Source organism: Pseudophryne corroboree, chromosome 3, assembly GCF_028390025.1.
Source record: "Pseudophryne corroboree isolate aPseCor3 chromosome 3, aPseCor3.hap2, whole genome shotgun sequence".
NCBI classification, from domain to species: Eukaryota; Metazoa; Chordata; class Amphibia; order Anura; family Myobatrachidae; genus Pseudophryne; species Pseudophryne corroboree.
Genome location: NC_086446.1, coordinates 91,452,186 through 91,474,438, shown reverse-complemented (window position 1 = coordinate 91,474,438; position 22,253 = coordinate 91,452,186).

Below are 22,253 nucleotides of genomic sequence, written 5' to 3'. Positions count from 1 at the left end.
GGAACAGGATGCAGACCATCTTAGATAGCGGTTTCATGTGCCGGAATGGTGTACAGAACACCCAGACAACCTTAGATACCTGTTCAGGGTGCCGGAATAGGGCGCAGACCACCTTAGATACCTGCTCCGGGTGCCAAAACAGGGCTCAAACCATCTTAGACAACCGGTCCGGGTGCCGGAACAGGATGCAGACCATCTTAGATAGCGGTTTCATGTGCCGGAATGGTGTACAGAACACCCAGACAACCTTAGATAGCTGTTCAGGGTGCCGGAATAGGGCGCAGAACACCTTAGATACCTGTTCCGGGTGCCGGAACAGGGCTCAAACCATCTTAGACAACCGGTCCGGGTGCCGGAACAGTAGGCGGACCATTTTAGATAGCTGTTTCATGTGCCGGAATGGTGTGCAGGACACCAAGACAACCTTAGATAGCTGTTCCGGTTGCCGGAAGAGGGCGCAGACCACCTTAGATAACTGTTCTGGGTGCCGGAACAGGGCTCAAACCATCTTAGACAACCGGTCTGGGTGCCGGAACAGGATGCAGACCATCTTAGATAGCGGTTTCATGTGCCGGAATGGTGTACAGAACACCCAGACAACCTTAGATAGCTGTTCAGGGTGCCGGAATAGGGCGCAGAACACCTTAGATACCTGTTCCGGGTGCCGGAACAGGGCTCAAACCATCTTAGACAACCGGTCCGGGTGCCGGAACAGGATGCAGACCATTTTAGATAGCTGTTTCATGTGCCGGAATGGTGTGCAGGACACCAAGACAACCTTAGATAGCTGTTCCGGTTGCCGGAATAGGCCGCAGACCACCTTAGATACCTGTTCCGGGTGCCGGAACAGGGCTCAAACCATCTTAGGCAACCGGTCCAGGTGCCGGAACAGTAGGCGGACCATTTTAGATAGCTGTTTCATGTGCCGGAATGGTGTGCAGGACACCAAGACAAGCTTAGATAGCTGTTCCGGTTGCCGGAATAGGGCGCAGACCACCTTAGATACCTGTTCTGGGTGCCGGAACAGGGCTCAAACCATCTTAGACAACCGGTCCGGGTGCCGGAACAGGATGCAGACCATTTTAGATAGCTGTTTCATGTGCCGGAATGGTGTGCAGGACACCCAGACAACCTTAGATAGCTGTTCCGGGTGCCGGAAAAGGGCGCAGACCACCTTAGATACCTGTTCTGGGTGCCAGAACAGGGCTCAAACCATCTTAGACAACCGGTCCGGGTGCCGGAACAGGATGCAGACCATCTTAGATAGCGGTTTCATGTGCCGGAATGGTGTACAGAACACCCAGACAACCTTAGATAGCTGTTCAGGGTGCCTTAAAAGGCTGCAGACCACCTTAGATACCTGTTCCGGGTGCCGGAACAGGGCTCAAACCATCTTAGACAACCGGTCCGAGTGCCGGCACAGGATGCAGACCATCTTAGATAGCGGTTTCATGTGCCGGAATGGTGTACAGAACACCCAGACAACCTTAGATACCTGTTCAGGGTGCCGGAATAGGGCGCAGACCACCTTAGATACCTGTTCCGGGTGCCAAAAAAGGGCTCAAACCATCTTAGACAACCGGTCCGGGTGCCGGAACAGGATGCAGACCATCTTAGATAGCGGTTTCATGTGCCGGAATGGTGTACAGAACACCCAGATAACCTTAGATAGCTGTTCAGGGTGCCGGAAAAGGGCGCAGACCACCTTAGATACCTGTTCCGGGTGCCGAAACAGGGCTCAAACCATCTTAGACAACCGGTCCGGGTGCCGGAACAGGATGCAGACCATCTTAGATAGCGGTTTCATGTGCCGGAATGGTGTACAGAACACCCAGACAACCTTAGATAGCTGTTCAGGGTGCCGGAATAGGGCGCAGAACACCTTAGATACCAGTTCCGGTTGCCGGAACAGGGCTCAAACCATCTTAGACAACCGGTCCGGGTGCCGGAACAGGATGCAGACCATCTTAGATAGCGGTTTCATGTGCCGGAATGGTGTACAGAACACCCAGACAACCTTAGATACCTGTTCCGGGTGCCGGAAAAGGGCGCAGACCACCTTAGATACCTGTTCCGGGTGCCGAAACAGGGCTCAAACCATCTTAGACAACCGGTCCGGGTGCCGGAACAGGATGCAGACCATCTTAGATAGCGGTTTCATGTGCCGGAATGGTGTACAGAACACCCAGACAACCTTAGATACCTGTTCCATGTGCCGGAAAAGGGCGCAGACCACCTTAGATACCTGTTCCGGGTGCCGAAACAGGGCTCAAACCATCTTAGACAACCGGTCCGGGTGCCGGAACAGGATGCAGACCATCTTAGATAGCGGTTTCATGTGCCGGAATGGTGTACAGAACACCCAGACAACCTTAGATACCTGTTCCGGGTGCCGGAATAGGGCGCAGACCACCTTAGATACCTGTTCCGGGTGCCGAAACAGGGCTCAAACCATCTTAGACAACCGGTCCGGGTGCCGGAACAGGAGGCAGACCATTTTAGATAGCTGTTTCATGTGCCGGAATGGTGTGCAGGACACCCAGACAACCTTAGATAGCTGTTCCGGTTGCCGGAATAGGGCGCAGACCACCTTAGATACCTGTTCTGGGTGCCGGAACAGGGCTCAAACCATCTTAGACAACCGGTCCGGGTGCCGGAACAGTAGGCGGACCATTTTAGATAGCTGTTTCATGTGCCGGAATGGTGTGCAGGACACCAAGACAACCTTAGATAGCTGTTCCGGTTGCCGGAATAGGGCGCAGACCACCTTAGATACCTGTTCCGGGTGCCGGAACAGGGCTCAAACCATCTTAGACAACCGGTCCGGGTGCCGGAACAGTAGGCGGACCATTTTAGATAGCTGTTTCATGTGCCGGAATGGTGTGCAGGACACCAAGACAACCTTAGATAGCTGTTCCGGTTGCCGGAAGAGGGCGCAGACCACCTTAGATAACTGTTCTGGGTGCCGGAACAGGGCTCAAACCATCTTAGACAACCGGTCCGGGTGCCGGAACAGGATGCAGACCATCTTAGATAGCGGTTTCATGTGCCGGAATGGTGTACAGAACACCCAGACAACCTTAGATAGCTGTTCAGGGTGCCGGAATAGGGCGCAGAACACCTTAGATACCTGTTCCAGGTGCCGGAACAGGGCTCAAACCATCTTAGACAACCGGTCCGGGTGCCGGAACAGTAGGCGGACCATTTTAGATAGCTGTTTCATGTGCCGGAATGGTGTGCAGGACACCAAGACAACCTTAGATAGCTGTTCCGGTTGCCGGAAGAGGGCGCAGACCACCTTAGATAACTGTTCTGGGTGCCGGAACAGGGCTCAAACCATCTTAGACAACCGGTCTGGGTGCCGGAACAGGATGCAGACCATCTTAGATAGCGGTTTCATGTGCCGGAATGGTGTACAGAACACCCAGACAACCTTAGATAGCTGTTCAGGGTGCCGGAATAGGGCGCAGAACACCTTAGATACCTGTTCCGGGTGCCGGAACAGGGCTCAAACCATCTTAGACAACCGGTCCGGGTGCCGGAACAGGATGCAGACCATTTTAGATAATTGTTTCATGTGCCGGAATGGTGTGCAGGACACCAAGACAACCTTAGATAGCTGTTCCGGTTGCCGGAATAGGCCGCAGACCACCTTAGATACCTGTTCCGGGTGCCGGAACAGGGCTCAAACCATCTTAGACAACCGGTCCGGGTGCCGGAACAGTAGGCGGACCATTTTAGATAGCTGTTTCATGTGCCGGAATGGTGTGCAGGACACCAAGACAAGCTTAGATAGCTGTTCCGGTTGCCGGAATAGGGCGCAGACCACCTTAGATACCTGTTCTGGGTGCCGGAACAGGGCTCAAACCATCTTAGACAACCGGTCCGGGTGCCGGAACAGGATGCAGACCATCTTAGATAGCGGTTTCATGTGCCGGAATGGTGTACAGAACACCCAGACAACCTTAGATAGCTGTTCAGGGTGCCTTAAAAGGCTGCAGACCACCTTAGATACCTGTTCCGGGTGCCGGAACAGGGCTCAAACCATCTTAGACAACCGGTCCGAGTGCCGGCACAGGATGCAGACCATCTTAGATAGCGGTTTCATGTGCCGGAATGGTGTACAGAACACCCAGACAACCTTAGATACCTGTTCCGGGTGCCGAAACAGGGCTCAAACCATCTTAGACAACCGGTCCGGGTGCCGGAACAGGATGCAGACCATCTTAGATAGCGGTTTCATGTGCCGGAATGGTGTACAGAACACCCAGACAACCTTAGATACCTGTTCCGGGTGCCGGAAAAGGGCGCAGACCACCTTAGATACCTGTTCCGGGTGCCGAAACAGGGCTCAAACCATCTTAGACAACCGGTCCGGGTGCCGGAACAGTAGGCGGACCATTTTAGATAGCTGTTTCATGTGCCGGAATGGTGTGCAGGACACCAAGACAACCTTAGATAGCTGTTCCGGTTGCCGGAAGAGGGCGCAGACCACCTTAGATAACTGTTCTGGGAGCCGGAACAGGGCTCAAACCATCTTAGACAACCGGTCTGGGTGCCGGAACAGGATGCAGACCATCTTAGATAGCGGTTTCATGTGCCGGAATGGTGTACAGAACACCCAGACAACCTTAGATACCTGTTCAGGGTGCCGGAATAGGGCGCAGACCACCTTAGATACCTGTTCCGGGTGCCAAAACAGGGCTTCATCCATCTTAGACAACCGGTCCGGGTGCCGGAACAGGATGCAGACCATCTTAGATAGCGGTTTCATGTGCCGGAATGGTGTACAGAACACCCAGACAACCTTAGATAGCTGTTCAGGGTGCCGGAATAGGGCGCAGAACACCTTAGATACCTGTTCCGGGTGCCGGAACAGGGCTCAAACCATCTTAGACAACCGGTCCGGGTGCCGGAACAGGAGGCAGACCATTTTAGATAGCTGTTTCATGTGCCGGAATGGTGTGCAGGACACCCAGACAACCTTAGATAGCTGTTCCGGGTGCCGGAATAGGGCGCAGAACACCTTAGATACCTGTTCCGGGTGCCGGAACAGGGCTCAAACCATCTTAGACAACCGGTCCGGGTGCCGGAACAGGATGCAGACCATCTTAGATAGTGGTTTCATGTGCCGGAATGGTGTACAGAACACCCAGACAACCTTAGATAGCTGATCAGGGTGCCGGAATAGGGCGCAGAACACCTTAGATACCTGTTCCGGGTGCCGGAACAGGGCTCAAACCATCTTAGACAACCGGTCCGGGTGCCGGAACAGGAGGCAGACCATTTTAGATAGCTGTTTCATGTGCCGGAATGGAGTGCAGGACACCCAGACAACCTTAGATAGCTGTTCCGGTTGCCGGAATAGGGCGCAGACCACCTTAGATACCTGTTCTGGGTGCCGGAACAGGGCTCAAACCATCTTAGACAACCGGTCCGGGTGCCGGAACATTAGGCGGACCATTTTAGATAGCTGTTTCATGTGCCGGAATGGTGTGCAGGACACCAAGACAACCTTAGATAGCTGTTCCGGTTGCCGGAATAGGGCGCAGACCACCTTAGATACCTGTTCCGGGTGCCGGAACAGGGCTCAAACCATCTTAGACAACCGGTCCGGGTGCCGGAACAGTAGGCGGACCATTTTAGATAGCTGTTTCATGTGCCGGAATGGTGTGCAGGACACCAAGACAACCTTAGATAGCTGTTCCGGTTGCCGGAAGAGGGCGCAGACCACCTTAGATAACTGTTCTGGGTGCCGGAACAGGGCTCAAACCATCTTAGACAACCGGTCCGGGTGTCGGAACAGGATGCAGACCATCTTAGATAGCGGTTTCATGTGCCGGAATGGTGTACAGAACACCCAGACAACCTTAGATAGCTGTTCAGGGTGCCGGAATAGGGCGCAGAACACCTTAGATACCTGTTCCAGGTGCCGGAACAGGGCTCAAACCATCTTAGACAACCGGTCCGGGTGCCGGAACAGTAGGCGGACCATTTTAGATAGCTGTTTCATGTGCCGGAATGGTGTGCAGGACACCAAGACAACCTTAGATAGCTGTTCCGGTTGCCGGAAGAGGGCGCAGACCACCTTAGATAACTGTTCTGGGTGCCGGAACAGGGCTCAAACCATCTTAGACAACCGGTCCGGGTGTCGGAACAGGATGCAGACCATCTTAGATAGCGGTTTCATGTGCCGGAATGGTGTACAGAACACCCAGACAACCTTAGATAGCTGTTCAGGGTGCCGGAAGAGGGCGCAGACCACCTTAGATACCTGTTCCGGGTGCCGGAACAGGGCTCAAACCATCTTAGACAACCGGTCCGGGTGCCGGAACAGTAGGCGGACCATTTTAGATAGCTGTTTCATGTGCCGGAATGGTGTGCAGGACACCAAGACAAGCTTAGATAGCTGTTCCGGTTGCCGGAATAGGGCGCAGACCACCTTAGATACCTGTTCTGGGTGCCGGAACAGGGCTCAAACCATCTTAGACAACCGGTCCAGGTGCCGGAAGAGGATGCAGACCATTTTAGATAGCTGTTTCATGTGCCGGAATGGTGTGCAGGACACCCAGACAACCTTAGATAGCTGTTCCGGGTGCCGGAAAAGGGCGCAGACCACCTTAGATACCTGTTCTGGGTGCCGGAACAGGGCTCAAACCATCTTAGACAACCGGTCCGGGTGCCGGAACAGGATGCAGACCATCTTAGATAGCGGTTTCAGGTGCCGGAATGGTGTGCAGGACACCCAGACAACCTTAGATAGCTGTTCCGGGTGCCGGAAAAGGGCGCAGACCACCTTAGATACCTGTTTCGGGTGCCGGAACAGGGCTCAAACCATCTTAGACAACCGGTCCGGGTGCCGGAACAGGAGGCAGACCATTTTAGATAGCTGTTTCATGTGCCGGAATGGTGTGCAGGACACCAAGACAAGCTTAGATAGCTGTTCCGGTTGCCGGAATAGGGCGCAGACCACCTTAGATACCTGTTCTGGGTGCCGGAACAGGGCTCAAACCATCTTAGACAACCGGTCCGGGTGCCGGAACAGTAGGCGGACCATTTTAGATAGCTGTTTCATGTGCTGGAATGGTGTGCAGGACACCAAGACAACCTTAGATAGCTGTTCCGGTTGCCGGAATAGGGCGCAGACCACCTTAGATACCTGTTCCGGGTGCCGGAACAGGGCTCAAACCATCTTAGACAACCGGTCCGGGTGCCGGAACAGTAGGCGGACCATTTTAGATAGCTGTTTCATGTGCCGGAATGGTGTGCAGGACACCAAGACAACCTTAGATAGTTGTTCCGGTTGCCGGAAGAGGGCGCAGACCACCTTAGATAACTGTTCTGGGTGCCAGAACAGGGCTCAAACCATCTTAGCCAACCGGTCCGGGTGCCGGAACAGGATGCAGACCATCTTAGATAGCGGTTTCATGTGCCGGAATGGTGTACAGAACACCCAGACAACCTTAGATAGCTGTTCAGGGTGCCGGAATAGGGCGCAGAACACCTTAGATACCTGTTCCAGGTGCCGGAACAGGGCTTAAACCATCTTAGACAACCGGTCCGGGTGCCGGAACAGTAGGCGGACCATTTTAGATAGCTGTTTCATGTGCCGGAATGGTGTGCAGGACACCAAGACAACCTTAGATAGCTGTTCCGGTTGCCGGAAGAGGGCGCAGACCACCTTAGATAACTGTTCTGGGTGCCGGAACAGGGCTCAAACCATCTTAGACAACCGGTCTGGGTGCCGGAACAGGATGCAGACCATCTTAGATAGCGGTTTCATGTGCCGGAATGGTGTACAGAACACCCAGACAACCTTAGATAGCTGTTCAGGGTGCCGGAATAGGGCGCAGAACACCTTAGATACCTGTTCCGGGTGCCGGAACAGGGCTCAAACCATCTTAGACAACCGGTCCGGGTGCCGGAACAGGATGCAGACCATTTTAGATAGCTGTTTCATGTGCCGGAATGGTGTGCAGGACACCCAGACAACCTTAGATAGCTGTTCAGGGTGCCGGAATAGGGCGCAGAACACCTTAGATACCTGTTCCGGGTGCCGGAACAGGGCTCAAACCATCTTAGACAACCGGTCCGGGTGCCGGAACAGGAGGCAGACCATTTTAGATAGCTGTTTCATGTGCCGGAATGGTGTGCAGGACACCAAGACAACCTTAGATAGCTGTTCCGGTTGCCGGAATAGGGCGCAGACCACCTTAGATACCTGTTCCGGGTGCCGGAACAGGGCTCAAACCATCTTAGACAACCGGTCCGGGTGCCGGAACAGTAGGCGGACCATTTTAGATAGCTGTTTCATGTGCCGGAATGGTGTGCAGGACACAAAGACAACCTTAGATAGCTGTTCCGGTTGCCGGAAGAGGGCGCAGACCACCTTAGATAACTGTTCTGGGTGCCGGAACAGGGCTCAAACCATCTTAGACAACCGGTCTGGGTGCCGGAACAGGATGCAGACCATCTTAGATAGTGGTTTCATGTGCCGCTATGGTGTACAGAACACCCAGACAACCTTAGATAGCTGTTCAGGGTGCCGGAATAGGGCGCAGAACACCTTAGATACCTGTTCCAGGTGCCGGAACAGGGCTCAAACCATCTTAGACAACCGGTTCGGGTGCCGGAACAGGAGGCAGACCATTTTAGATAGCTGTTTCATGTGCCGGAATGGTGTGCAGGACACCCAGACAACCTTAGATAGCTGTTCCGGTTGCCGGAATAGGGCGCAGACCACCTTAGATACCTGTTCTGGGTGCCGGAACAGGGCTCAAACCATCTTAGACAACCGGTCCGGGTGCCGGAACAGTAGGCGGACCATTTTAGATAGCTGTTTCATGTGCCGGAATGGTGTGCAGGACACCAAGACAACCTTAGATAGCTGTTCCGGTTGCCGGAAGAGGGCGCAGACCACCTTAGATAACTGTTCTGGGTGCCGGAACAGGGCTCAAACCATCTTAGACAACCGGTCCGGGTGCCGGAACAGGATGCAGACCATCTTAGATAGCGGTTTCATGTGCCGGAATGGTGTACAGAACACCCAGACAACCTTAGATAGCTGTTCAGGGTGCCGGAATAGGGCGCAGAACACCTTAGATACCTGTTCCGGGTGCCGGAACAGGGCTCAAACCATCTTAGACAACCGGTCCGGGTGCCGGAACAGTAGGCGGACCATTTTAGATAGCTGTTTCATGTGCCGGAATGGTGTGCAGGACACCAAGACAACCTTAGATAGCTGTTCCGGTTGCCGGAAGAGGGCGCAGACCACCTTAGATAACTGTTCTGGGTGCCGGAACAGGGCTCAAACCATCTTAGACAACCGGTCTGGGTGCCGGAACAGGATGCAGACCATCTTAGATAGCGGTTTCATGTGCCGGAATGGTGTACAGAACACCCAGACAACCTTAGATAGCTGTTCAGGGTGCCGGAATAGGGCGCAGAACACCTTAGATACCTGTTCCGGGTGACGGAACAGGGCTCAAACCATCTTAGACAACCGGTCCGGGTGCCGGAACAGGATGCAGACCATTTTAGATAGCTGTTTCATGTGCCGGAATGGTGTGCAGGACACCAAGACAACCTTAGATAGCTGTTCCGGTTGCCGGAATAGGCCGCAGACCACCTTAGATACCTGTTCCGGGTGCCGGAACAGGGCTCAAACCATCTTAGACAACCGGTCCGGGTGCCGGAACAGTAGGCGGACCATTTTAGATAGCTGTTTCATGTGCCGGAATGGTGTGCAGGACACCAAGACAAGCTTAGATAGCTGTTCCGGTTGCCGGAATAGGGCGCAGACCACCTTAGATACCTGTTCTGGGTGCCGGAACAGGGCTCAAACCATCTTAGACAACCGGTCCGGGTGCCGGAACAGGATGCAGACCATTTTAGATAGCTGTTTCATGTGCCGGAATGGTGTGCAGGACACCCAGACAACCTTAGATAGCTGTTCCGGGTGCCGGAAAAGGGCGCAGACCACCTTAGATACCTGTTCTGGGTGCCGGAACAGGGCTCAAACCATCTTAGACAACCGGTCCGGGTGCCGGAACAGGATGCAGACCATCTTAGATAGCGGTTTCATGTGCCGGAATGGTGTACAGAACACCCAGACAACCTTAGATAGCTGTTCAGGGTGCCTTAAAAGGCTGCAGACCACCTTAGATACCTGTTCCGGGTGCCGGAACAGGGCTCAAACCATCTTAGACAACCGGTCCGAGTGCCGGCACAGGATGCAGACCATCTTAGATAGCGGTTTCATGTGCCGGAATGGTGTACAGAACACCCAGACAACCTTAGATACCTGTTCAGGGTGCCGGAATAGGGCGCAGACCACCTTAGATACCTGTTCCGGGTGCCAAAAAAGGGCTCAAACCATCTTAGACAACCGGTCCGGGTGCCGGAACAGGATGCAGACCATCTTAGATAGCGGTTTCATGTGCCGGAATGGTGTACAGAACACCCAGATAACCTTAGATAGCTGTTCAGGGTGCCGAAAAAGGGCGCAGACCACCTTAGATACCTGTTCCGGGTGCCGAAACAGGGCTCAAACCATCTTAGACAACCGGTCCGGGTGCCGGAACAGGATGCAGACCATCTTAGATAGCGGTTTCATGTGCCGGAATGGTGTACAGAACACCCAGACAACCTTAGATAGCTGTTCAGGGTGCCGGAATAGGGCGCAGAACACCTTAGATACCAGTTCCGGTTGCCGGAACAGGGCTCAAACCATCTTAGACAACCGGTCCGGGTGCCGGAACAGGATGCAGACCATCTTAGATAGCGGTTTCATGTGCCGGAATGGTGTACAGAACACCCAGACAACCTTAGATACCTGTTCCGGGTGCCGGAAAAGGGCGCAGACCACCTTAGATACCTGTTCCGGGTGCCGAAACAGGGCTCAAACCATCTTAGACAACCGGTCCGGGTGCCGGAACAGGATGCAGACCATCTTAGATAGCGGTTTCATGTGCCGGAATGGTGTACAGAACACCCAGACAACCTTAGATACCTGTTCCATGTGCCGGAAAAGGGCGCAGACCACCTTAGATACCTGTTCCGGGTGCCGAAACAGGGCTCAAACCATCTTAGACAACCGGTCCGGGTGCCGGAACAGGATGCAGACCATCTTAGATAGCGGTTTCATGTGCCGGAATGGTGTACAGAACACCCAGACAACCTTAGATACCTGTTCCGGGTGCCGGAAAAGGGCGCAGACCACCTTAGATACCTGTTCCGGGTGCCGAAACAGGGCTCAAACCATCTTAGACAACCGGTCCGGGTGCCGGAACAGTAGGCGGACCATTTTAGATAGCTGTTTCATGTGCCGGAATGGTGTGCAGGACACCAAGACAACCTTAGACAGCTGTTCCGGTTGCCAGAAGAGGGCGCAGACCACCTTAGATAACTGTTCTGGGTGCCGGAACAGGGCTCAAACCATCTTAGACAACCGGTCTGGGTGCCGGAACAGGATGCAGACCATCTTAGATAGCGGTTTCATGTGCCGGAATGGTGTACAGAACACCCAGACAACCTTAGATAGCTGTTCAGGGTGCCGGAATAGGGCGCAGAACACCTTAGATACCTGTTCCGGGTGCCGGAACAGGGCTCAAACCATCTTAGACAACCGGTCCGGGTGCCGGAACAGGAGGCAGACCATTTTAGATAGCTGTTTCATGTGCCGGAATGGTGTGCAGGACACCCAGACAACCTTAGATAGCTGTTCCGGTTGCCGGAATAGGGCGCAGACCACCTTAGATACCTGTTCTGGGTGCCGGAACAGGGCTCAAACCATCTTAGACAACCGGTCCGGGTGCCGGAACAGTAGGCGGACCATTTTAGATAGCTGTTTCATGTGCCGGAATGGTGTGCAGGACACCAAGACAACCTTAGATAGCTGTTCCGGTTGCCGGAATAGGGCGCAGACCACCTTAGATACCTGTTCCGGGAGCCGGAACAGGGCTCAAACCATCTTAGACAACCGGCCCGGGTGCCGGAACAGTAGGCGGACCATTTTAGATAGCTGTTTCATGTGCCGGAATGGTGTGCAGGACACCAAGACAACCTTAGATAGCTGTTCCGGTTGCCGGAAGAGGGCGCAGACCACCTTAGATAACTGTTCTGGGTGCCGGAACAGGGCTCAAACCATCTTAGACAACCGGTCCGGGTGCCGGAACAGGATGCAGACCATCTTAGATAGCGGTTTCATGTGCCGGAATGGTGTACAGAACACCCAGACAACCTTAGATAGCTGTTCAGGGTGCCGGAATAGGGCGCAGAACACCTTAGATACCTGTTCCAGGTGCCGGAACAGGGCTCAAACCATCTTAGACAACCGGTCCGGGTGCCGGAACAGTAGGCGGACCATTTTAGATAGCTGTTTCATGTGCCGGAATGGTGTGCAGGACACCAAGACAACCTTAGATAGCTGTTCCGGTTGCCGGAAGAGGGCGCAGACCACCTTAGATAACTGTTCTGGGTGCCGGAACAGGGCTCAAACCATCTTAGACAACCGGTCTGGGTGCCGGAACAGGATGCAGACCATCTTAGATAGCGGTTTCATGTGCCGGAATGGTGTACAGAACACCCAGACAACCTTAGATAGCTGTTCAGGGTGCCGGAATAGGGCGCAGAACACCTTAGATACCTGTTCCGGGTGCCGGAACAGGGCTCAAACCATCTTAGACAACCGGTCCGGGTGCCGGAACAGGATGCAGACCATTTTAGATAGCTGTTTCATGTGCCGGAATGGTGTGCAGGACACCAAGACAACCTTAGATAGCTGTTCCGGTTGCCGGAATAGGCCGCAGACCACCTTAGATACCTGTTCCGGGTGCCGGAACAGGGCTCAAACCATCTTAGACAACCGGTCCGGGTGCCGGAACAGTAGGCGGACCATTTTAGATAGCTGTTTCATGTGCCGGAATGGTGTGCAGGACACCAAGACAAGCTTAGATAGCTGTTCCGGTTGCCGGAATAGGGCGCAGACCACCTTAGATACCTGTTCTGGGTGCCGGAACAGGGCTCAAACCATCTTAGACAACCGGTCCGGGTGCCGGAACAGGATGCAGACCATTTTAGATAGCTGTTTCATGTGCCGGAATGGTGTGCAGGACACCCAGACAACCTTAGATAGCTGTTCCGGGTGCCGGAAAAGGGCGCAGACCACCTTAGATACCTGTTCTGGGTGCCGGAACAGGGCTCAAACCATCTTAGACAACCGGTCCGGGTGCCGGAACAGGATGCAGACCATCTTAGATAGCGGTTTCATGTGCCGGAATGGTGTACAGAACACCCAGACAACCTTAGATAGCTGTTCAGGGTGCCTTAAAAGGCTGCAGACCACCTTAGATACCTGTTCCGGGTGCCGGAACAGGGCTCAAACCATCTTAGACAACCGGTCCGAGTGCCGGCACAGGATGCAGACCATCTTAGATAGCGGTTTCATGTGCCGGAATGGTGTACAGAACACCCAGACAACCTTAGATACCTGTTCAGGGTGCCGGAATAGGGCGCAGACCACCTTAGATACCTGTTCCGGGTGCCAAAAAAGGGCTCAAACCATCTTAGACAACCGGTCCGGGTGCCGGAACAGGATGCAGACCATCTTAGATAGCGGTTTCATGTGCCGGAATGGTGTACAGAACACCCAGATAACCTTAGAAAGCTGTTCAGGGTGCCGGAAAAGGGCGCAGACCACCTTAGATACCTGTTCCGGGTGCCGAAACAGGGCTCAAACCATCTTAGACAACCGGTCCGGGTGCCGGAACAGGATGCAGACCATCTTAGATAGCGGTTTCATGTGCCGGAATAGTGTACAGAACACCCAGACAACCTTAGATAGCTGTTCAGGGTGCCGGAATAGGGCGCAGAACACCTTAGATACCAGTTCCGGTTGCCGGAACAGGGCTCAAACCATCTTAGACAACCGGTCCGGGTGCCGGAACAGGATGCAGACCATCTTAGATAGCGGTTTCATGTGCCGGAATGGTGTACAGAACACCCAGACAACCTTAGATACCTGTTCCGGGTGCCGGAAAAGGGCGCAGACCACCTTAGATACCTGTTCCGGGTGCCGAAACAGGGCTCAAACCATCTTAGACAACCGGTCCGGGTGCCGGAACAGGATGCAGACCATCTTAGATAGCGGTTTCATGTGCCGGAATGGTGTACAGAACACCCAGACAACCTTAGATACCTGTTCCATGTGCCGGAAAAGGGCGCAGACCACCTTAGATACCTGTTCCGGGTGCCGAAACAGGGCTCAAACCATCTTAGACAACCGGTCCGGGTGCCGGAACAGGATGCAGACCATCTTAGATAGCGGTTTCATGTGCCGGAATGGTGTACAGAACACCCAGACAACCTTAGACACCTGTTCCGGGTGCCGGAAAAGGGCGCAGACCACCTTAGATACCTGTTCCGGGTGCCGAAACAGGGCTCAAACCATCTTAGACAACCGGTCCGGGTGCCGGAACAGTAGGCGGACCATTTTAGATAGCTGTTTCATGTGCCGGAATGGTGTGCAGGACACCAAGACAACCTTAGATAGCTGTTCCGGTTGCCGGAAGAGGGCGCAGACCACCTTAGATAACTGTTCTGGGTGCCGGAACAGGGCTCAAACCATCTTAGACAACCGGTCTGGGTGCCGGAACAGGATGCAGACCATCTTAGATAGCGGTTTCATGTGCCGGAATGGTGTACAGAACACCCAGACAACCTTAGATAGCTGTTCAGGGTGCCGGAATAGGGTGCAGAACACCTTAGATACCTGTTCCGGGTGCCGGAACAGGGCTCAAACCATCTTAGACAACCGGTCCGGGTGCCGGAACAGGAGGCAGACCATTTTAGATAGCTGTTTCATGTGCCGGAATGGTGTGCAGGACACCCAGACAACCTTAGATAGCTGTTCCGGTTGCCGGAATAGGGCGCAGACCACCTTAGATACCTGTTCTGGGTGCCGGAACAGGGCTCAAACCATCTTAGACAACCGGTCCGGGTGCCGGAACAGTAGGCGGACCATTTTAGATAGCTGTTTCATGTGCCGGAATGGTGTGCAGGACACCAAGACAACCTTAGATAGCTGTTCCGGTTGCCGGAATAGGGCGCAGACCACCTTAGATACCTGTTCCGGGTGCCGGAACAGGGCTCAAACCATCTTAGACAACCGGTCCGGGTGCCGGAACAGTAGGCGGACCATTTTAGATAGCTGTTTCATGTGCCGGAATGGTGTGCAGGACACCAAGACAACCTTAGATAGCTGTTCCGGTTGCCGGAAGAGGGCGCAGACCACCTTAGATAACTGTTCTGGGTGCCGGAACAGGGCTCAAACCATCTTAGACAACCGGTCCGGGTGCCGGAACAGGATGCAGACCATCTTAGATAGCGGTTTCATGTGCCGGAATGGTGTACAGAACACCCAGACAACCTTAGATAGCTGTTCAGGGTGCCGGAATAGGGCGCAGAACACCTTAGATACCTGTTCCAGGTGCCGGAACAGGGCTCAAACCATCTTAGACAACCGGTCCGGGTGCCGGAACAGTAGGCGGACCATTTTAGATAGCTGTTTCATGTGCCGGAATGGTGTGCAGGACACCAAGACAACCTTAGATAGCTGTTCCGGTTGCCGGAAGAGGGCGCAGACCACCTTAGATAACTGTTCTGGGTGCCGGAACAGGGCTCAAACCATCTTAGACAACCGGTCTGGGTGCCGGAACAGGATGCAGACCATCTTAGATAGCGGTTTCATGTGCCGGAATGGTGTACAGAACACCCAGACAACCTTAGATAGCTGTTCAGGGTGCCGGAATAGGGCGCAGAACACCTTAGATACCTGTTCCGGGTGCCGGAACAGGGCTCAAACCATCTTAGACAACCGGTCCGGGTGCCGGAAGAGGATGCAGACCATTTTAGATAGCTGTTTCATGTGCCGGAATGGTGTGCAGGACACCAAGACAACCTTAGATAGCTGTTCCGGTTGCCGGAATAGGCCGCAGACCACCTTAGATACCTGTTCCGGGTGCCGGAACAGGGCTCAAACCATCTTAGACAACCGGTCCGGGTGCCGGAACAGTAGGCGGACCATTTTAGATAGCTGTTTCATGTGCCGGAATGGTGTGCAGGACACCAAGACAAGCTTAGATAGCTGTTCCGGTTGCCGGAATAGGGCGCAGACCACCTTAGATACCTGTTCTGGGTGCCGGAACAGGGCTCAAACCATCTTAGACAACCGGTCCGGGTGCCGGAACAGGATGCAGACCATTTTAGATAGCTGTTTCATGTGCCGGAATGGTGTGCAGGACACCCAGACAACCTTAGATAGCTGTTCCGGGTGCCGGAAAAGGGCGCAGACCACCTTAGATACCTGTTCTGGGTGCCGGAACAGGGCTCAAACCATCTTAGACAACCGGTCCGGGTGCCGGAACAGGATGCAGACCATCTTAGATAGCGGTTTCATGTGCCGGAATGGTGTACAGAACACCCATACAACCTTAGATAGCTGTTCAGGGTGCCTTAAAAGGCCGCAGACCACCTTAGATACCTGTTCCGGGTGCCGGAACAGGGCTCAAACCATCTTAGACAACCGGTCCGAGTGCCGGCACAGGATGCAGACCATCTTAGATAGCGGTTTCATGTGCCGGAATGGTGTACAGAACACCCAGACAACCTTAGATACCTGTTCAGGGTGCCGGAATAGGGCGCAGACCACCTTAGATACCTGTTCCGGGTGCCAAAAAAGGGCTCAAACCATCTTAGACAACCGGTCCGGGTGCCGGAACAGGATGCAGACCATCTTAGATAGCGGTTTCATGTGCCGGAATGGTGTACAGAACACCCAGATAACCTTAGATAGCTGTTCAGGGTGCCGGAATAGGGCGCAGAACACCTTAGATACCAGTTCCGGTTGCCGGAACAGGGCTCAAACCATCTTAGACAACCGGTCCGGGTGCCGGAACAGGATGCAGACCATCTTAGATAGCGGTTTCATGTGCCGGAATGGTGTACAGAACACCCAGACAACCTTAGATACCTGTTCCGGGTGCCGGAAAAGGGCGCAGACCACCTTAGATACCTGTTCCGGGTGCCGAAACAGGGCTCAAACCATCTTAGACAACCGGTCCGGGTGCCGGAACAGGATGCAGACCATCTTAGATAGCGGTTTCATGTGCCGGAATGGTGTACAGAACACCCAGACAACCTTAGATACCTGTTCCATGTGCCGGAAAAGGGCGCAGACCACCTTAGATACCTGTTCCGGGTGCCGGAACAGGGCTCAAACCATCTTAGACAACCGGTCCGGGTGCCGGAACAGGATGCAGACCATCTTAGATAGCGGTTTCATGTGCCGGAATGGTGTACAGAACACCCAGACAACCTTAGATACCTGTTCCGGGTGCCGGAAAAGGGCGCAGACCACCTTAGATACCTGTTCCGGGTGCCGAAACAGGGCTCAAACCATCTTAGACAACCGGTCCGGGTGCCGGAACAGGATGCAGACCATCTTAGATAGCGGTTTCATGTGCCGGAATGGTGTACAGAACACCCAGACAACCTTAGATACCTGTTCTGGGTGCCGGAAAAGGGCGCAGACCACCTTAGATACCTGTTCCGGGTGCCGAAACAGGGCTCAAACCATCTTAGACAACCGGTCCGGGTGCCGGAACAGGATGCAGACCATCTTAGATAGCGGTTTCATGTGCCGGAATGGTGTACAGAACACCCAGACAACCTTAGATACCTGTTCCGGGTGCCGGAAAAGGGCGCAGACCACCTTAGATACCTGTTCCGGGTGCCGAAACAGGGCTCAAACCATCTTAGACAACCGGTCCGGGTGCCGGAACAGGATGCAGACCATCTTAGATAGCGGTTTCATGTGCCGGAATGGTGTACAGAACACCCAGACAACCTTAGATACCTGTTCCGGGTGCCGGAAAAGGCCGCAGACCACCTTAGATACCTGTTCCGGGTGCCGAAACAGGGCTCAAACCATCTTAGACAACCGGTCTGGGTGCCGGAACAGGATGCAGACCATCTTAGATAGCGGTTTCATGTGCCGGAATGGTGTACAGAACACCCAGACAACCTTAGATACCTGTTCCGGGTGCCGGAAAAGGGCGCAGACCACCTTAGATACCTGTTCCGGGTGCCGAAACAGGGCTCAAACCATCTTAGACAACCGGTCCGGGTGCCGGAACAGGATGCAGACCATCTTAGATAGCGGTTTCATGTGCCGGAATGGTGTACAGAACACCCAGACAACCTTAGATACCTGTTCCGGGTGCCGGAAAAGGGCGCAGACCACCTTAGATACCTGTTCCGGGTGCCGAAACAGGGCTCAAACCATCTTAGACAACCGGTCCGGGTGCCGGAACAGGATGCAGACCATCTTAGATAGCGGTTTCATGTGCCGGAATGGTGTACAGAACACCCAGACAACCTTAGATACCTGTTCCGGGTGCCAGTAAAGGGCGCAGACCACCTTAGATACCTGTTCCGGGTGCCGAAACAGGGCTCAAACCATCTTAGACAACCGGTCCGGGTGCCGGAACAGGATGCAGACCATCTTAGATAGCGGTTTCATGTGCCGGAATGGTGTACAGAACACCCAGACAACCTTAGATACCTGTTCCGGGTGCCGGTAAAGGGCGCAGACCACCTTAGATACCTGTTCCGGGTGCCGAAACAGGGCTCAAACCATCTTAGACAACCGGTCCGGGTGCCGGAACAGGATGCAGACCATCTTAGATAGTGGTTTCATGTGCCGGAATGGTGTACAGAACACCCAGACAACCTTAGATAGCTGATCAGGGTGCCGGAATAGGGCGCAGAACACCTTAGATACCTGTTCTGGGTGCCGGAACAGGGCTCAAACCATCTTAGACAACCGGTCCGGGTGCCGGAACAGGAGGCAGACCATTTTAGATAGCTGTTTCATGTGCCGGAATGGTGTGCAGGACACCCAGACAACCTTAGATAGCTGTTCCGGTTGCCGGAATAGGGCGCAGACCACCTTAGATACCTGTTCTGGGTGCCGGAACAGGGCTCAAACCATCTTAGACAACCGGTCCGGGTGCCGGAACAGTAGGCGGACCATTTTAGATAGCTGTTTCATGTGCTGGAATGGTGTGCAGGACACCAAGACAACCTTAGATAGCTGTTCCGGTTGCCGGAATAGGGCGCAGACCACCTTAGATACCTGTTCCGGGTGCCGGAACAGGGCTCAAACCATCTTAGACAACCGGTCCGGGTGCCGGAACAGTAGGCGGACCATTTTAGATAGCTGTTTCATGTGCCGGAATGGTGTGCAGGACACCAAGACAACCTTAGATAGTTGTTCCGGTTGCCGGAAGAGGGCGCAGACCACCTTAGATAACTGTTCTGGGTGCCGGAACAGGGCTCAAACCATCTTAGCCAACCGGTCCGGGTGCCGGAACAGGATGCAGACCATCTTAGATAGCGGTTTCATGTGCCGGAATGGTGTACAGAACACCCAGACAACCTTAGATAGCTGTTCAGGGTGCCGGAATAGGGCGCAGAACACCTTAGATACCTGTTCCAGGTGCCGGAACAGGGCTTAAACCATCTTAGACAACCGGTCCGGGTGCCGGAACAGTAGGCGGACCATTTTAGATAGCTGTTTCATGTGCCGGAATGGTGTGCAGGACACCAAGACAACCTTAGATAGCTGTTCCGGTTGCCGGAAGAGGGCGCAGACCACCTTAGATAACTGTTCTGGGTGCCGGAACAGGGCTCAAACCATCTTAGACAACCGGTCTGGGTGCCGGAACAGGATGCAGACCATCTTAGATAGCGGTTTCATGTGCCGGAATGGTGTACAGAACACCCAGACAACCTTAGATAGCTGTTCAGGGTGCCGGAATAGGGCGCAGAACACCTTAGATACCTGTTCCGGGTGCCGGAACAGGGCTCAAACCATCTTAGACAACCGGTCCGGGTGCCGGAACAGGATGCAGACCATTTTAGATAGCTGTTTCATGTGCCGGAATGGTGTGCAGGACACCCAGACAACCTTAGATAGCTGTTCAGGGTGCCGGAATAGGGCGCAGAACACCTTAGATACCTGTTCCGGGTGCCGGAACAGGGCTCAAACCATCTTAGACAACCGGTCCGGGTGCCGGAACAGGAGGCAGACCATTTTAGATAGCTGTTTCATGTGCCGGAATGGTGTGCAGGACACCAAGACAACCTTAGATAGCTGTTCCGGTTGCCGGAATAGGGCGCAGACCACCTTAGATACCTGTTCCGGGTGCCGGAACAGGGCTCAAACCATCTTAGACAACCGGTCCGGGTGCCGGAACAGTAGGCGGACCATTTTAGATAGCTGTTTCATGTGCCGGAATGGTGTGCAGGACACAAAGACAACCTTAGATAGCTGTTCCGGTTGCCGGAAGAGGGCGCAGACCACCTTAGATAACTGTTCTGGGTGCCGGAACAGGGCTCAAACCATCTTAGACAACCGGTCTGGGTGCCGGAACAGGATGCAGACCATCTTAGATAGTGGTTTCATGTGCCGCTATGGTGTACAGAACACCCAGACAACCTTAGATAGCTGTTCAGGGTGCCGGAATAGGGCGCAGAACACCTTAGATACCTGTTCCAGGTGCCGGAACAGGGCTCAAACCATCTTAGACAACCGGTCCGGGTGCCGGAACAGGAGGCAGACCATTTTAGATAGCTGTTTCATGTGCCGGAATGGTGTGCAGGACACCCAGACAACCTTAGATAGCTGTTCCGGTTGCCGGAATAGGGCGCAGACCACCTTAGATACCTGTTCTGGGTGCCGGAACAGGGCTCAAACCATCTTAGACAACCGGTCCGGGTGCCGGAACAGTAGGCGGACCATTTTAGATAGCTGTTTCATGTGCCGGAATGGTGTGCAGGACACCAAGACAACCTTAGATAGCTGTGCCGGTTGCCGGAAGAGGGCGCAGACCACCTTAGATAACTGTTCTGGGTGCCGGAACAGGGCTCAAACCATCTTAGACAACCGGTCCGGGTGCCGGAACAGGATGCAGACCATCTTAGATAGCGGTTTCATGTGCCGGAATGGTGTACAGAACACCCAGACAACCTTAGATAGCTGTTCAGGGTGCCGGAATAGGGCGCAGAACACCTTAGATACCTGTTCCGGGTGCCGGAACAGGGCTCAAACCATCTTAGACAACCGGTCCGGGTGCCGGAACAGTAGGCGGACCATTTTTGATAGCTGTTTCATGTGCCGGAATGGTGTGCAGGACACCAAGACAACCTTAGATAGCTGTTCCGGTTGCCGGAAGAGGGCGCAGACCACCTTAGATAACTGTTCTGGGTGCCGGAACAGGGCTCAAACCATCTTAGACAACCGGTCTGGGTGCCGGAACAGGATGCAGACCATCTTAGATAGCGGTTTCATGTGCCGGAATGGTGTACAGAACACCCAGACAACCTTAGATAGCTGTTCAGGGTGCCGGAATAGGGCGCAGAACACCTTAGATACCTGTTCCGGGTGACGGAACAGGGCTCAAACCATCTTAGACAACCGGTCCGGGTGCCGGAACAGGATGCAGACCATTTTAGATAGCTGTTTCATGTGCCGGAATGGTGTGCAGGACACCAAGACAACCTTAGATAGCTGTTCCGGTTGCCGGAATAGGCCGCAGACCACCTTAGATACCTGTTCCGGGTGCCGGAACAGGGCTCAAACCATCTTAGACAACCGGTCCGGGTGCCGGAACAGTAGGCGGACCATTTTAGATAGCTGTTTCATGTGCCGGAATGGTGTGCAGGACACCAAGACAAGCTTAGATAGCTGTTCCGGTTGCCGGAATAGGGCGCAGACCACCTTAGATACCTGTTCTGGGTGCCGGAACAGGGCTCAAACCATCTTAGACAACCGGTCCGGGTGCCAGAACAGGATGCAGACCATTTTAGATAGCTGTTTCATGTGCCGGAATGGTGTGCAGGACACCCAGACAACCTTAGATAGCTGTTCCGGGTGCCGGAAAAGGGCGCAGACCACCTTAGATACCTGTTCTGGGTGCCGGAACAGGGCTCAAACCATCTTAGACAACCGGTCCGGGTGCCGGAACAGGATGCAGACCATCTTAGATAGCGGTTTCATGTGCCGGAATGGTGTACAGAACACCCAGACAACCTTAGATAGCTGTTCAGGGTGCCTTAAAAGGCTGCAGACCACCTTAGATACCTGTTCCGGGTGCCGGAACAGGGCTCAAACCATCTTAGACAACCGGTCC